At 45.6% G+C, this 17,075-nt stretch overlaps 1 protein-coding gene across 1 annotated transcript in view; it reads right to left on the reverse strand.

Moving 5' to 3' along the window:
* insrb (insulin receptor b) overlaps positions 1 to 17,075 on the reverse strand; it is a 68,133-nt gene that overhangs the window by 28,557 nt on the left and 22,501 nt on the right. The window lies entirely within an intron of this gene.

Genomic DNA, 17,075 nt, shown 5'->3' on the forward strand with positions numbered 1-17,075 from the left:
TAGCCGACATGTTATTCACTTACAGAGTCATTACGATGATTCGTGACTCTTTGCTTTTCTGTTTTGCAGCTTAAATCAAAATCAAATACATTTATGGTCTATTTAAAATATCTAAAATATTACCAACAAACATGTTCTTGCATTTATATGGACACCTGAAAACTAATTAATACATTCACTCACTCTGGTTTACGAGCTGTTATCTAAGTAAACGCCCTCAGAAGTATCAACACAGCTGTTTGAACAAATTAGCAAAACAAATAAAACTTTGCTTTAGCATAAAAACATTATTTGTAAAGAGCACTACATGAAATATTGAAGCCCGTCATATATCTGCTTCAAAGTACGTGACAGGAAGTCCAGGTTAGTGCCACCCTCACCGTTTCTGTCAGGAAACCTGCCGAAGCTGCCTTTTCACCGTTGGCAGCAGAAGACAAAGAAACAAAACCTTTAATTTCTGCAAATGTGAGTCTGAACTGAGTAATCCTGAATTCTGCGTTTCAATATTCCCTCAAAGTATCCAAAAAACAAACATCTTCATGTTTATGGCCCACTTTCATGTCATAAATAATAGGGGTGGGGAAAAAAATCGATACTGTGTAGCATCGTGATATTTTGTTTGCTAATAATGTATCGATGCAGGGACGGCACAAATCGATATTTTGTTACAGAAAAAGGTTTTTGTGCTCTGACTTCAGAGCATGTTGATCCTTTTTCTGAGCAACAATCCTGACACTGTCAAATGTGTTTAACTTTTTTTATGGCAGCAATAAACACGACAGTTTACTTATTTTAATTTAAGACATGTTTTATTTTAATTACGTTTAAAACTTTTTTATTTAATGTAAAATTATATTTTGTTTTAATTTACTTTCAAATTCTTCAGTTGCTGAAGGGGCTGCATAGTTTTCATATTACATAGTTCAGAATAGCTGTAATTGTACCAGATGGTTTCAGTTCAGTTGGACTAGACTGTAATACAAACCGTTCAGTTTGTCAACAATAAAACTGAGATGAGAGAAAGACTGAGTGTGAGACTTTGATATTAGATAAAATTAATATTGATGAAGTTTACCTTTATGGACAGAATCTGAATATCGCAAAATATTTTAAAAAATTGCAATAATATCGTATGGTGTGTTAAGTATTGTGATAATATCGTATCGTGGGATGTTTGGTGATTCCCACCTCTAATAAATAAAGGACACGGTATCCTCTCTTCTGTAAAATCAGAGTGAAATAAGAGTTGCACAATCAAAATAAGTGAGTCTTTGGAAATGACAGAAAGTGTTTTAAACTCCAGATTGGTACAAATCTACATGTGCGTGTTGGACACCTGCAAACGAGCTCTTTAATTCGTCTACGACTTTATTCCAACAACACTGGAGGTGCTCGCCTCTCTTATAGCTGCAGTCTGGGCCTAACGTGGATCTTAAGCCAGACTGAGGCACATGGTGTCCCTTCAGGGGCCTGGGCTGGGGGAACAAAATCAAGCTGAGGGATTTTCCCAGCAGGCGACTTCTGGAGGAGAACCATCCAACCACAAAGGAGTACCTGTTTGTGTCATAACACCATACGTGTGTGCGTGCACAGAAATAATAATTCATACCAGCGTGAAGGACAAAAGAATAAAGAACACAGCACATACAACACGAGGGGGGGGGGGGCTGAAGGGGCCCTGCTCATCCTTGGAGGTGCAGGTGTTGTCAGCAGAGGCCCCCTCCAACCGTCAGTGGGAGTGAGTGGGTGGGTGTGTGGGTGGTGCACAGAGAAACACAACAGCCAGAGGTAAACAGGGAGAAGCCGAGCTGACATTGTTATTTATGCCTGTTGTTACCAAGAGACGAAAACGCTCTGAAAACTCAACACTGCAGTTTAAACACACCAGTTTATTTCTCTGTAGCACAAACTGGTGAACTGGGCCTAATTTCTGAGGCAACAGCAGCCTGTTTATCCCAGCGAGTCTCACTCAAGCATGGATTTGACCTCAATGTTACTGCAGCCTCGTGTTCCAGTGTACACCGACTACTTTACTGGTTTCCATCCTCTCATCGTGCTGAATGCTGAGAGACCCGAATGGCAAACACTGTATTCAGTGTAAGGAACGTGCTTCACAGGATCCTATTATTATAACACGGCACGTTGCAGTCATACAGCGAGAGCATTTCTAAGAAATAAGCACCAGAGTCCACGCTTGAGCTCCTAAACTCGGCTCTGTCTTTTCCCTGTGACAGACTGAAAACGACAGCTTACGTACTTCAGCCAGACTCCATCCAACCAACGATCCTCGAGCCCCAACTGGCTCAGAATATACCGCACCAAGGCCAGCGGCGTGAACAACATCACGCTCCTAAGTGGAGGTGTGAGCGTAACATCACACATTAGAGTAACTGAACCACGAAGCAGATTTACACACAAACGTAGCAAACAATGAAAGACAAGAATTTTCTCTCGAGCTGCTGCCAAAACAAACACGATGAGAGCAAACAGAGGAGCCCGGCGCCCTGCAGCTCCGCTGGCTGCTGCACCGCTGTTATTCTAAGAAATGCTGCTGGTGTGCAGATCCGTGTGTGAGCGGGAGGAAGAACGTTCGCATGTGATGCGCGGGGAGAAGTTTGTGGAAGTGCACTTTTTATATAAACCGCTCCAGCGCCCGTCGCCGGGGAGCGATGGGAAAAACGTGAGCGACGAGCTTCGCGAAGCACGCAGCTCGCTTGGCTGCTCGCGGCGTAACAAAATAAGCAAGAACAAAGTGTTCAATGAGTTTTTAGTCTGCAGTAAAACCCGAGCTTCTGCGGCCAGCTTCTAAATATGATACTCGCTTCGACACCACAACGCCGCTGTACAACAGATGTGATTCTCCGCCGCAGAACATTGGACAGGCGGAGGTAAACAGTAAAAAGTAGAATGAGGACTAAATTAAATCAGCACAGAGGGGAGCGTCTGAGCGGTCGAGGGGAGACAGGTGCCGCTGACCGATGACATCAGCAGCCGCGGCCGAGTTCACCTGTCGACAGGCTGACCAAACGTAACACAGAGGAGACCGTCCTGTATCATCCTCGCCGTACACAGAACTGTGAGACCAGAACGCCGGCGCTCATTTCTTTATATTTTACTAGGAAAATAGAAGATAGGTGCAGCCACTTATTCAAACCTGCATGTAAAGACAGGATATAAGCGTGAACTCTGTGAGACGAGCGCTCTTTGCCTTTCTGTGAGAGGACGTTCAGAGCTCTTTGTTGGATGTTGGCCGCCTTTTTGTTCTCGTCTCTGTCGAGATGATCTCACACTGCTTCAGTAATGTGGAGGTCATGGCTGATTTATTTACTTATTTTTGATCCAGGTTTGTCTGTTTTACTGCGTTAACAATGTTGCCGCCCTTCCTCGTAGCACATTTCTGATGCTGGATGTTTTTCCTGTGACCTTCAGATACTCTTCTGCCCTTCATTTGTGCTGCTTCCTTGAATCTGAGATATGCTTAGTGCAAAAACATTGCTTTATGTCTTTTAAACTGTTGTCTTTGGCAGAAATGGAACAAATTATTTGCGTACAATTAAAAACCGGTTCTTTGCTAAATTATCGGTTGTGTGCAGACACAACACTGGTTCATTGCTTAGGTTGGGTGTCTTTTTATGCTTGAGAGATTCATAAGCGAGTGCATAAGCATTTCTATGAAAACGGTCAGGTACAAGGACTAGACTGAACATGAATGGAAAAGCAGCCGACGTACAAAGAAAAACTTTATAAAACCCTCGTGAAAGTCTGGCTCCTCTGACGCAAAATACTAAGAAATGGGAGCTGGCTCTAAAACAAGAGTAAAAAGATTTACAATGAGCTGAAACTTAATGTTGACATGAATCAGTTCAGCTGGTAGCTGAACTAACATCAGTTTGGTTTGCTTTACAATTCAGCCATAAAGGGTTTAATGAAAATAGGAAACATAATTATTAGTGTTATTATAAGATTCAGTCAAATTAAATCAACTTTACCTTGTAAAAAAAAACCGCAAAATGTCAAAATTATTTCAACTCCAATAAAGATCAATTTCAGTATTTCTCCTAAAGATCAAACAAACAGCCACCATGCAGATACGATCATCTTGAACTGGCGAGACGCTCCATGTGTCGTAGCTACTGACTCATTTATCTCCGTCAGCGGTATACGTGAGACAAAGAGCCGAGAGCATCTGTCTCAATCAGCACGTGCAGTATAGCGCCAGACAGTGCCTCCTACAGACATACGTCCAGTCGAAGACAACTAGGAGCTGAGTTTGTCATCCAAGCTGTTCTCCACATCCATCACTGCTATCCAATAACGAGAGGGGTCGCAACCGCAGAGGCGACCTTGAAGGCGCACAGACTCTGAGCTGCATCAGAGGGACCGTCGATGTTCAGAAGGACGCTGGTGGACGTCCATGCAGTCGCAGGCTGCTCCACTGACGCAGCGTCGTCTTCAATATTAAACAACCAGTGTACAAAGTTTCATGAGGTAAAATATTTGTCGCAGGTGCAACAGATTATTTTCTGCTTTAACCGACAAACAGGAACCCGTCCCAACGCTTCCACCTCCTTTGTGGTAATGCCGACCATCGCCCTCTTTCTAGCCCCGGCCCAGTACCTCAGTGTTCCCTTTCTTGCCTCCTGGGAGTAAAAGAGGCACAAAAACAGCCAATGGGACGCAGCTCTGGCCTTGCTCGCATATTTGCACATGGACATTAAAACTCAGCTCGCAAACTTGCATCCTTGTCCCCCATGAGCTCAGTGGAACCAGCCCCCCCTCGCTCTGCTGTTATTGGTCGAGGCAGGCAGCAGGAAGAGAGATGTTTGGCGATAAAGGCGACTTAACCCAGCATTCCTCCTGGGGGCTTATATTTTATGTGGGAAACAAGCAAAGCCATTTGTCAAAGGAACAGCTTGAACTTCACACTCATTTTGCAATCCCAGCACCGTGTATCGTGTAAAAACAGCAGCAGTATAAACTACAGAAGGATTCACTGGAGAGCTTTTCCCCTCCTGGGTTTCTTATTTTAGAAGCAGCCACACTGAGGAAACAGCAGCTCCAAAATGGTGGTTTGTGTACTGGATTCGCTGGCTCGTGGCCCGCTGACGGACGGTGTTGTTGTTGTCATGTGTCCGCTAATGTGCGCCGCTCCTCGCTCATGATTGATATGATTTACAGGATCACATGCTTGTTGTCCACACGCTGGAAATACTGGTTCCACCTGGTTCTCATTAACCTAAACTCAGAGTCTGTAGGTCAGATGTTGCTACACATCACACACTAAAAGTGGGAAACTGACAGCACATGACGGCAAATTCCACACGGGGAAAAAAAAGATCCTCATTCCACTCCGTTCATGTCAAGACACAAATCACACGAGGACAGATGATATACAGGCTCAGTGCACGCACAGGAACACAGGTGCATCGCTCTTCATCCAAAATACCAGCAGACCACAGGTGTGTGCGGCGCACTGCAGCATGCATGAGTGACAGGCTGCGAGCAGCGCCACAGTGCACAACCTTTTTTAGTCGCAACAATGCCTTCACGAGGCTAGAGCACGCTAAACATCAGCTGGGCCGGACGTCACTCTGCGGGTGATACGCGCACATTCATCGTAAGAGACTAGCTCACTAGTTCATAATCTAAATTAAGCAGCAAGCAACGAGCACTACTCAATGTCATCGTCAGTATATATAAGTGCAGAGGCTGTTTAAAAAGTGGCTTTGCTGCTTTGACATAACTAATCCAGCAACACAACAGATGGTGGAAAAGCTGGTTTTTGCTTACGTTTGACTTTGGAGGCAATAAGAGCAAAACTACAACATAAGAAGACATGACAGCCGCTCTTTTCTCCAGGGTGTCCAAATTTCAAAGCATGTGTAAACACCGTGTCATGCAGATGTGCAGCTGAAATCTACAGATGTTCCTGAAGGCCTCACATGCAGTTGTAGTCAGTCAATGTGAAAGCTTAAATCTCAAACACACAATGTTAGGTGGTAGTAGTGTATACAAGCTGCTGCTGTCACACATTTCATCATAAATATGTGTGACATATTTTATCCATATTGTATATTCTGTATCTATATATGTGTATATGTGTATATATGGTGTATTTATGCTTATATCCTTACTCTCATTCCCCTTAATGTATCTGTAACATGCAACTTCTTTCGGTGCTTTGCTACTGGAAACTGAATTTCCCGGAGGAACCCACCCGAGGGATTAATAAAGTTTCATCTAATCTAAATAAATCCCTGAACATGACTCAAGGTTTTTTCACAGCCATCTAAACAAAAGAAACAAGATTTTGTATCATTGTTTTAGTTGATTTAACTCAACACATGACGACAGGTCAAACTCTTCACACTGGCCTCCCACTTTAAGATGCTGGTTTGGACTTTTAGAGCTTTACATGTCCAATCATCCCCACAGGTCCCTGAGGTCTGGTGGTCAAGGCTTACACCCACTGGAGACGCAGCATTTTGCCACAGCGGACTCTGATCTGCCTCCCACCGACTCAGAGATCTGTGGCTTAAAAAGCTGCTAAAACACAACTTTATCTCTCACAGTGGCTCTGAGGTGCTTTATAAATACAACTTTTCTTACTTTGTTAGACTACTGTTAAATGTATCTTGAGAATGTCATTAAGTGATGACTAAATGATGCGTGTGCGTCGCTGTGTTTGCTGATAGAACTGCACAAAAACTAAAAATGTACTTTTCTAAAATCCAGTATTTTTCTCATCTTTGTGCAGTAACTCAATGGGGTCATGTTATTATAGGCATAACTGACACGACCTTTGCACTACACCTAAACCCAGCGGTGAGATGCTCTGTGCAAGAACACACAGCAGCACATGTGATCCTAAATCACACACGCAACCGAGCCGCAGAGAAAGCAGAAGAAAAGGCTTTCAGTCACCGAGCGCTCGCAAACTGCTTCTGCCAACAACACATGAACTGTGGACAAACACGTTACAGCCAATCACATGGGGAGTAACTCAGACGCGCACCAATCGCCGGCAAACACATTGCCAAGCAGCCATCTTTAGTAACAGGAGCCAGGGCTGACAAGTTTGGTCTATCATTTTGAGGCCCAGAAATTCCTGCATGTCTGCATACCACAGCGTGCAAGGAGAGAGGGAGGGGAGAGGGAGAGGAGGGAGAGTACAAAGTAAAAGAACGGGGGACAGAAAGGAGAAGAAAGGGAAAAGGGAGGAGGTGCAGAGGGAGGATCCTGGCCATAATGTGGAGCATCAGAAGCAGTGAAGAGAAATGGAGAGGAAGCAAAAACAGATTTTTGTCCTCTTTAGTGCTCCGTCTCAGCTGTTATCTCTTATACAGACCAGATATCTGGACACTGCTTTCACTCGTCTCGAGGGCAGAGGGGCCATCAGAGTGTAGCAAGAGCTCGAGGAGAGACGGTCAAGTGCAATGCATACGACAGCAACCGCTCGCACTTCTGAGATAACAGGGAGACAGCAGCAGCCATTGTTACCGTCACCACTCTGCTATCGACAGAAGACACGTGGTTATCAAAGCGTAGTTATATTTGAAAAGCAAATTTATATTGCTGTTCAAGCTATCAGGCTGGCAGTAAAGATGACAAAAGGCGCCAAGCGGCCTCACGGACAGGACTACTTTTATTCTACCGGATCCGTATGACATCATCAGGACTGACAAGTCCGAAGGAAGCAGGCCCAACGCTAAAGCGCGGCGTGACGACACGAACACCGGTGCCACCGAAGTTTATCTTACAGGTTGCATTCATGTGAACGTTAAAGCGTGTCACCCACTTTTGTTTCTGCGTAAACATTTCTTATCAGACGTGTTACGCGATGACTCGGGCAGACGGCCTCTACGAGCTCCCGATGCTACAAGTCTCAACAGAAAAGTGGTGGAAGGTGCAGGCCAGAGGAAAGTCTGCACATTGGACCCGTGCCAGCCGACGTACTCGGAGCAGGGGTGATGAAGCCACCGCAAACTGGGTGAGCTGCTGGGTTTCTAAATATGGAAAACTTTACTACAACCTTTAATGGCACAGCTTCCTCTGGAGCTCTGCTCATCTGAATAATATAAGGATGCCAGTGAAATCAGGAAGTTTACACTGCTTCATAAATCATCCTGGAAAAATATGACTAAGTTTAGATATGAAAAGTGCAGGAAGTCACTGTGGTTGTGAAGAGGAGGATGACAAAAAAACAACAATACTTTTTCCAGCGTGTCTGCATTTAAGCGCCGCGGCCGGGAACGCGTGCACCGCTCCACACTGGCACCTCCCGTCTTTGTGAGTCACACTGCAGTGTGCTCATGAACCCATTTATGTGTCCGTGTTGTTGCCTCTATATACGCTCACCCCCAACCTCGGTGGTCCCAAAGTCTCCCAGTGATCCTCCTCTGCAGTTACTAACTCATCTGAAGTTACAGAAGTGTCAGCTTTGACCTCAGACACAGAGGCCTAACGACCGGTCAACAGGGAAAAATGCGTTTTCTTTGACTGGTTGGCAAACCATTGCTGGACGCTGCTGACAGATTGACTGCTAATCACCCAGGCCGGGAGACCGGTCAGTGACCCTCCGGCAACTCCAGGTCACTATGGAAACAGTTGACGAAAAGCTGGCGGATGGTTTCTGACAGTCACCAGATGAAACTGGTCACAAAGAGGTTTACGGTGGAAACCACTTTCAGCTTGCTTTGGTTGCTAGCAGGTTGCTGCTCACCTGCAGTTGAAATCTGTAGCACAGAAGGTGTGTCTGCAAACACTTGCCAACTAGCTGTAGCGAGCGTGAAAAGTATGACACGAACAGGAAACAGAAAACGTTCTCCTTCAAAATAAAAGTTGTCCCGTTTGAAACGTGTTGGGTGCAGCGAGGAGGCACCAGTTTGACCACACTTCAAGTTTCCACTTTGCGTGGAAGACGTCGATTTCTGTGCAAACACTAACCACAAGCAAAATGTGGGTGAACAGAGCAATCTGCTACCAACCAATCAGAGGCTTTTGGCGCACTTTGCAACCTATTTCGCCTAGCAACAGCCAGCCACTTCTAGGAGCCACTCGCCACTTGTCGGTCGCGGAATACAAATTTTTAATTTGTGACCAGTTGTTGCCAATTATCTGCTGATAGTCTCCAAGCCTGAGTGACCGGGGTCTTTAATAGGCTGACCGTCAATGCTCCCTTCACAGACACTTAACACATCCTGGGTACGGCAGGACTCTGAAGGACACTCTGGGTTTTTCTGCCCTAACAGAAACCTGTTAAACAGTTTAAAGGAAAGAGGCATTTCTTTAAGGCCAAGGACATGAGAAGTGACTGATCCGAGTCTGGACAGAGCAAAGTGGAAAGAGTTGGGTTTGGAAGGAACTTCAAGGATGGCGAGGTCACATGAGGACAAACGAGTTCAGCTTAGGAGAAACAAAGTTTCATTTCCAGCACTGACTTTTGAGGTTTCTTTTTTTTGCTACAGCGAATCAAGGCGCATGCATTTATTATCAAACAGAGTTCTCAAACTGTGGGAAACGGTACTTTCCCAAGGAGGTGATAAAAGAAAGAAAAAAAAACTCGGGAATTTTGAATGTCCAAACATTTCACCCGACCCCTTCAGTCGAGCCACTCTACCACCTCAAAGCAAGACATGAAATTCCAAGTACTTAACAGAGCATAACCATCACGTACCGCAAACGCAGCACGCACTAATAGCCCCTAGCAGGACTTTCTCAGATCACGTATGCATGAACACAGAGGATCTATGCTCCACTGAAGCCAGCAGTGTTTGTTTTTACAGCGAGTTAATGAATGTACAGGTAGGTGCTGCATCTGCTGCGGCTGAGGAACCCGGGACTTCTTCGAAAGCCGTCGATGGCGTAGGGAGGAACTGACTGTTATCAGGACCCGATTATATAAAAATACTTCAGATTTAATGTTGCACGTCTGTTTGGAAATACGAGAATTAAAACTGCAATTCTGCATGTATTTGTATCCAAGCAGTGCAGAACAAAATGACCACGTTTGTCTTGTCGGTGCAGTAACGCTAAATGTATTTCTTTTCAACCAGGGCAGCCTGTCATGTGCTTTACTGCTGTCACCCTGGTTTCTGTCCTCAGCTCTGTTTCACTGACACTGAGCAAATGTACATTTCTGTCCAAAACCCAAAGATGAGCCTGACATGTCTGCTGCGTCATGACTGGAAAATGTAAAAGAAGGACAAAAGTCCTTCAGACATAAATATGAATAAAGTCGTCTCTCATGGTCGTTGCAATCAGAATTTTCCAAAGTTGCATCAAAAGCAAACCGCTAATGCATGAAAACAGAACAAAGTTGGTTTCAGCAATCATTTAGTACCAATACATTTAAGGTTAAAGGTCAAAGCAGCCTCCACTGAGCAGAAGGAAATGTCAGCGCCATGTTAATTGTTACAATGTACTGCGGTTATATTTGTCACCTGTCAGCACGTTGGGACAACTCTATGACGGCGGGCTACTGTTGAACACGGCGAGTTTTACTGCTGCCAGTATTTATACGGTTCTATTTATGAGTTTTAGATATTTGGAACGAAGACATGGTGTGTGAGGATGTCAGGAGGGTGGCCTCATTTTCTGGACCAGCTCTGCGAACCTGTTTGGGGTTTAAAGGCAGAACATTTAGCAGTGATGTGAAAACTCAGAGCGAGGGGATGGATGGTGGCCCTGAAAGGTCAAACTGCAAGCAGAGAAAAGTGCTGCAAAAAGCAGACAAAACACAACGGAAAAGAAAATCTCACAGAGCACAACAGAAGTGTTTCTGGGGGCACATTAACGTGACGGACCAGATGACATAAACCCAAAGACCAAAACACACTGAAGAGGCTGAAGGTTCATCGGTACAAGTCTCAATGATGATTTATGAAATACTGCAGACACACGTTTACTGTTAGCATGTTAGCATCTCCCCAAAAACGCTTTCGATGCGTTTTTTTTCCTACTTATGTATTTGTGATATATTCATCATCTGCTTGCTTTTGCAGCCTTTTTCGCCGTTTGACCCCTCAGGACCACCGTAGAATAGAAAATACTCACTAACAAATGTGTTTCTGATGTCAGAGCTAGAAGCAGCTGTCACCTGATCGGCCAAAACACAGCAAATGCAGCATTTCTCTGCAGGGCTATGATCATTTGACTGATCTTCCCTTTCCATCCACCACCCTCACAAGTACATAACCCTTCCTTCAATTCTCCAGCTTTTCCCCGGAGCTGTACAGCAGTAGGAAGTACTTCAGGACAAAGGCAGGAAGTAATGAGGAAGTCCCTTCAGACGCGCAGGCTGCAACAACTGTTTGCTTGCCAGCAGGCTTTCCTACACAGGGAAACACATTCGAGTGACACATTAAGCGGATAAACCACTGTTGTCCTTAAAGATGACGTCAAGTTCCTTCTTGGTCTCCAGCTGCACTGATTTAACAAATGATAAACGTGAGTTTAAAAACAAAACAAGAAAGCAGTAGCCATGAAGGCTCGTATCCTCAGAAGCCCCGCCCTCTCCTCACTATATGAGCTACTACCATTTCTGCTAGCAGCCAGGCTCATGACGTGGGCAGCGGTGTCAGTGTGCTTAGTCTGCAGCCACGTATTTTTTGTGCATGTGTCTATGGGAATTGTACCAGTACACAGTGTGTGTGTGTGTGTGTGTGTGTGTGTGTGTGTGTGTGTGTGTGTGTGTGTGTGTGTGTGTGTGTGTGTGTGTGTGTGTAGCAGGATGTGGAAGTCCAAGTCCATTGATGAGCAAGCAGAGAGAGGAGAGGGAGGAGTTTTCCTGATCCCCCAGGGTGCTCAGCTAGCACTACTCTGTACTCATGAACGCACAAATGGAGGCTGAGGGAAGTGTGCACACACACACACACGCACACACTTGCACATGCACATACAGAACTGATGCCAGCTTATCAAAGTTCATTTGGATTTGTTAACAAGGATGCAAGCTGCCGGGGAGGAAAGCAGGAGCTCGACTGCTACCTCTCCCATCTGTCTGTCTCTGTGCTTCCCTCTTCCTCCTCTCTTAGTGTTGCCTCTTGCACTCTTTGTCCCTTATAAGATATTAATGGTAATCCATCACTACAGCGAGTGAGTGCGTGTACTGATGTAATGCAAGCCACGACGGGGAAGCTTTAACTATCGCAAACAGAGAGCGTCGGAGAGAAGCGTTCCCGTTTCTATGGCAACAAACGAGAGAAAAACGAGAACACGTGCGAAGCGCCCCGATTTGTTTCACTATCAGGACGGCCTCAGTCGTGCTTTAATCGAGAACTGGTTGTTATTTGTGTCCTATCGTTGGCGATGAACAAAACACCATCTTCGGTTTAATCATTGGAGTCGCAGCGAGTCGGGACTCAGGACTAAAGAGAGCGTCTAGAAAACTGGACATTTGGCTGTAATCTTCTGTGAAGCAAATAAATGAAACCTTCAGAAACTCTCGGCGTTTGAGATTAACCATTTAGAGCTCGGCAAGATGCATAAAACAGCGCATTACGCAAATACCACCGTATGTTACAAGCGCAGGCAAATCCTCCACTTTCTGCTTCGTCTTACTGTGTACAAGTTATTTATTTAACCACTTCCAGGCAGCCGAGCTAATTCCAGTGAGGGAGAGGAGGAGAAAACATCTGGGTCACAGTTCACGTCGCCCGGGGGACTCCTGACTGATTATTTGGTTGCATCTCCCAAACAGTTTTAACACAAACACGGCCTTCGGGTATTTACTCCACACATTTGTTCTTTTCCCTCCTCGTGGTACACTCGTCCCAACTGTTGTTGACAGAGGGAAAGCAAACGTGTGTGTGTGTGTGTGTGTGTGTGTGTGTGTGCGTGTGTGTGTGTGTGTGTGTGTGTGTGTGTGTGTGTGCGTGCGTGCTCGACAGGTGACTGGAACGCAGCAGGCATATAAGACAAACAACTCGCCTCCTCCTCCAGATGGAGGCTTGTGTGTTGAGAGCAGTGACTCAGTAAATGTGCAAAGGTTGTCGCTTCGCAGATCGGCGACGCGTCCGATTTAACGAAGCATCTGAACGCACGTAAGAGTTGTAACAGTTTGCATTGAATCCACACGGGAAGGTTATAAACTGATACTCCAGCAGGGCAGCAGCTTTCTGCTGCACAGCTCCATAATGACCTGAAATGATATGCACCACTGACACTCTACATGTGTCAACACAAACCATTGAAACATAGATAAAAAACACACACACCTTGTTCCCTTAAAGCTTTTAACAGAACTGACACTCGGTCCCTTTGTGTTCGTATCCACGTCGTCTCCGTGTCACTGACTTTAATAGCTAATTACGAACAGCCGCTGCAGGAAAACTCCTTCGTTTACCTTTCATTAGAAACAACTGAAAACAGCTGAGAAGGATCGAGAGAGACAGAGAGGAGAGTCAGGCAGAGACGCTTTCACAAAGGCCGGCGAGCGGCGCTCGGTTGAGCACCTCCATCCTTAATACCGTCATTTCTGTCTCTCTGTAGCCGCCTGTAACTGGGCCGCTCACCTCTTTGGCAAAAGTGTGTTTGTGGCTTTCGAGTGTGTGTTTGTGCGTGTACCTGGGAGCCACACTTGAAAGGCCCCGCCATGTTTGCTTTGCTCTGTTTATTTTGCCCCCCCGATCTGGACCGTGTCCCGACCGACGCTCCGGCTTCATTTGATCGCATGAGAAGTAAAACTGATGGAAATATCAGAGGAAAAGGCCCACGAGCTGCAGCTGAGACAGCATCACAGACACTCATATGCTCAGTGCACAAAACACTTCACATGAATTCAATATAACACACTCATTTTTTAAAAAGAAACACTGTGACACATGAGCAAACATTCGTACTCATTCTCATCTGTATGTGCAAAGTAACTTCTGAAGTCTCTAAGTACAAAAATACCTGGTGCACTGTTGCCAGGACACCACTCTGGCAATAAACACACACAAACAGAAAAATGACACCAACTTGGTTAACTCTGAAACCTCACACTGGCTTTTTCCCCCTTTTGCAAAGAACAAAGCGTACAGCTTACACATGCCTACAGCGACACGCTAAAATCCCCTCTACACTGTTTTACTACCAGTGAAAACACCTGCGTGCACAGTGCTGCAGCTGCTTCTCTCACAGCTTTTTACTGGTTTTTAGACGCCTGTGTCACAAAGTTGAAAGCACCGCTGCTGGGCGATGTCCAACCTGAATTCGACTCTGGTCAGGAGGACCACAAGGTCATTTCAGATGACGCAGTCGGATCCATTTAGAAACACCGTTACGGGTTTAACCTGCGGTGGCCTCGAAGGGGCACGGGTAATCCGTTTGTCGCTACGAGATGAAGCCGTGACTAGCTGCGTGTATCTGAAAACAATGGCAGCAAACAACAAAGCGTGGGCAGAGTGAACTTTGACCCAAAAAGCTTTCCATCCTCCTGGTTGTGTGGATGTTTTTGTGTGTGCGAGTTGTGCAAGCAGAGCGCAGGCTGGTGTGGTTGAACGCAGCGTGCCAGGCCTCGGCAGCAGATAGAGCTTATCTAAACAGGAGATCGACTGTTTGCTCCTGTTCCCTCGTTCGCTCGTCGCTGACTGTTCCTTTGTTTCCGCTCGCTTTACCTCCTTTTCCTTACTCAGCTCAGACACCTGTGAATATCTGTGTCTCCTCTCAGTCAAACAGCTTTCTTCTGACTTTTCTGGGGGAATTTAAACCACTTTCGAGTGATATTTATTCTACACTTCTGTGCAAAAGTCTTGAGTCGCCCCTTTCGTGTCATTTCTTTTTTTAAAGGTGGTCTTGAGGAGTAGTTCTCCGGGCCTCGTGGAGCTCCTTCAACATTTTCTTTTGGACATTTTCAGCTTTTCTACCCATTTTCAGTCCAGTCCTGACTATTTTCCACGGAATCGTTTAACCACAGAAAGGCGCCCGACTCGAGGCATGAAACGGTGTCATGTCCACGCATAACAGAAAACTTAGCAAAGAACCGTTTTTTAAAATTATATTGTCACAAAAATGAAACTACAGAACAACCGTGTGCGATTCTGAATCTGAGGTAGGGCACATCTTAGCATTTAAGTGTCCTTAAAAAAAATCTGAGGAAACTGGAGCACGAAAGCAAAAATGGCAGGTTTAAAAATAAAAATCTTTACTAACAGGATTCGACAGGCTTGTCTAACAAAGTTCAAGTGGTGTAAAAAATACTGCATTTTCACACAGTTTGCACGTTTCAATAAATCAACAAAGCTCAGATGAAAAAGTTCCAAATCAAAGCAGGTCCGTGTACGTCGTCACTTTACTTATCTTGGGTGAAACATGTGGGTGCACAGATTATCATCATGCCTACACACCACTGATCCGACACCCTTTCCGTTTCCTTTCAGGAGGTGTGTTTGTGAGCTGCATTCGTCTTCCTGCCAATCCCATACTTGAGCACTGTCAGAGATTTTTTTGTCTTTACTTAAAAACCCTCAGCAGAGACACGGTTACTCTGACTTTATGTTTTATAGCGCAGGGTTCTGCACGGAGCTGCAGGTAGAAACTAGGTGCAGAAAACCTGCCAATCGCTGCAGGACTCCAGAGCATCAGCTGGAAACACAGACTGTTCGTGCAGAAAGCAACCGACTGAGAAACTACTGTAGCAGAGCTGCACGTCTGAAGCTGCACATACGAACAAACAAACTAAACACGCACACCAGAAACACACAAACAGCACTGGGCTACGAACCTCAGAGGTCATACATGCGGCTTGAACAGGTCATTTAGGGGCACACACACACACACACAGCAGTGTAAGATCAGAGGAATGCAGGCTCTCTCTGGCTCTTACCTAAGGCCACTGCAACCCTATAAAAACACAACAAAAACAACCCCACAGTTTCCACTCACACATAAACTTTAATGCCCCGTCTAATGTTCCTCTGCTCCGCACCCGTGCATGTGTCTACGCTCGCACATGTCCAAGTTCGTAAACTGCCAGCGTTCATTCACAGAAGCCCTCATTAGTTTCTCCGTCACGCTGCGGATCTGCAGCCACATCTGCATCAGTATCGAACGGATACAAAACGCACTGCTGATACTGCGCTGCTGTTATCGTTACGGCTGCAGATGCACGTCGGCTTGTAATATTTAAGAGAACAGACGAGCACGTGTTTGCAGCTCCTGTAGGCTGAAAACACGCCTGTGGCGATGTAGCTCTCGTTTAGAGCAGAGCAGCATATCAGCCATACATCAGCGTTCAGGTATCAGCCCTGTGTGTGACACACACGCTGCTGCAGGCAGCACTGCAGGCAGCACTGCATCATATTCTAGAAATGGCTCCGGCTTTGACACCCAGCTCTTCACTAAACTGGTGTCGGTCACATTAGGCAGAGCGCAGCGTCAGACCTGCGCCCTGACGCAACAGATGTGCTCACGTCCGTGTCAGTGGGCTTTTTGTCTGTGCTGTTTTTAATGGACACAGCTGTTTGACTTTTATTTAGAGTATACAGGGTAAACCTAATCAGCTGTGCAGTAAATATGGATTCTACTGGACTGATCACATGACTCACAGTGCATAAAAAAAAACAAAGTCCTTATTTATTTCATCCTGGACCCTCAGGTCAACATTTTGAGTACCTCCTCCTCCTCCTTTAGAGACAGCCCTTCGTCTTTTTGAACAGCAGGTAGGCTGTTTAAAAATCTGTGTGTCAGCACTTATGTACCTCCAAACTCGGATGTCAGAGTTCGGGAGTGATGTCACGTTAGCGTCTCCCAAAAAAATCCAGGAAACAGAATTCCTTTTGGCGCTTGGCGAGGTGGAGCCATTCGGGCATCACTAACAACAAAACACATTCATGGACCAAACCTGCTCGCTGCTGTGCACGTGACATCTTTAATGAGTCAGAGAGTTTACAGTTTTCATTTCGTTTAGATTCAGCGCCGCCATCTTGGATTGGAACGACGCTGGTCTGCTGAGAGTGGCGTTCCACAAAATTTCTGACTGGAAACTCGGAATTTATGACTTCCAGCTTATTCAGGAAAGCACTGTTAGGGCAGCTCTGGGATTACTTGCACACAGGCCAACATCATCATCTCAAACCTTTGCCACAGTAAAA

The sequence above is a fragment of the Astatotilapia calliptera genome, chromosome 23 (genome assembly GCF_900246225.1).
Source record: "Astatotilapia calliptera chromosome 23, fAstCal1.2, whole genome shotgun sequence".
Lineage (NCBI taxonomy): Eukaryota > Metazoa > Chordata > Actinopteri > Cichliformes > Cichlidae > Astatotilapia > Astatotilapia calliptera.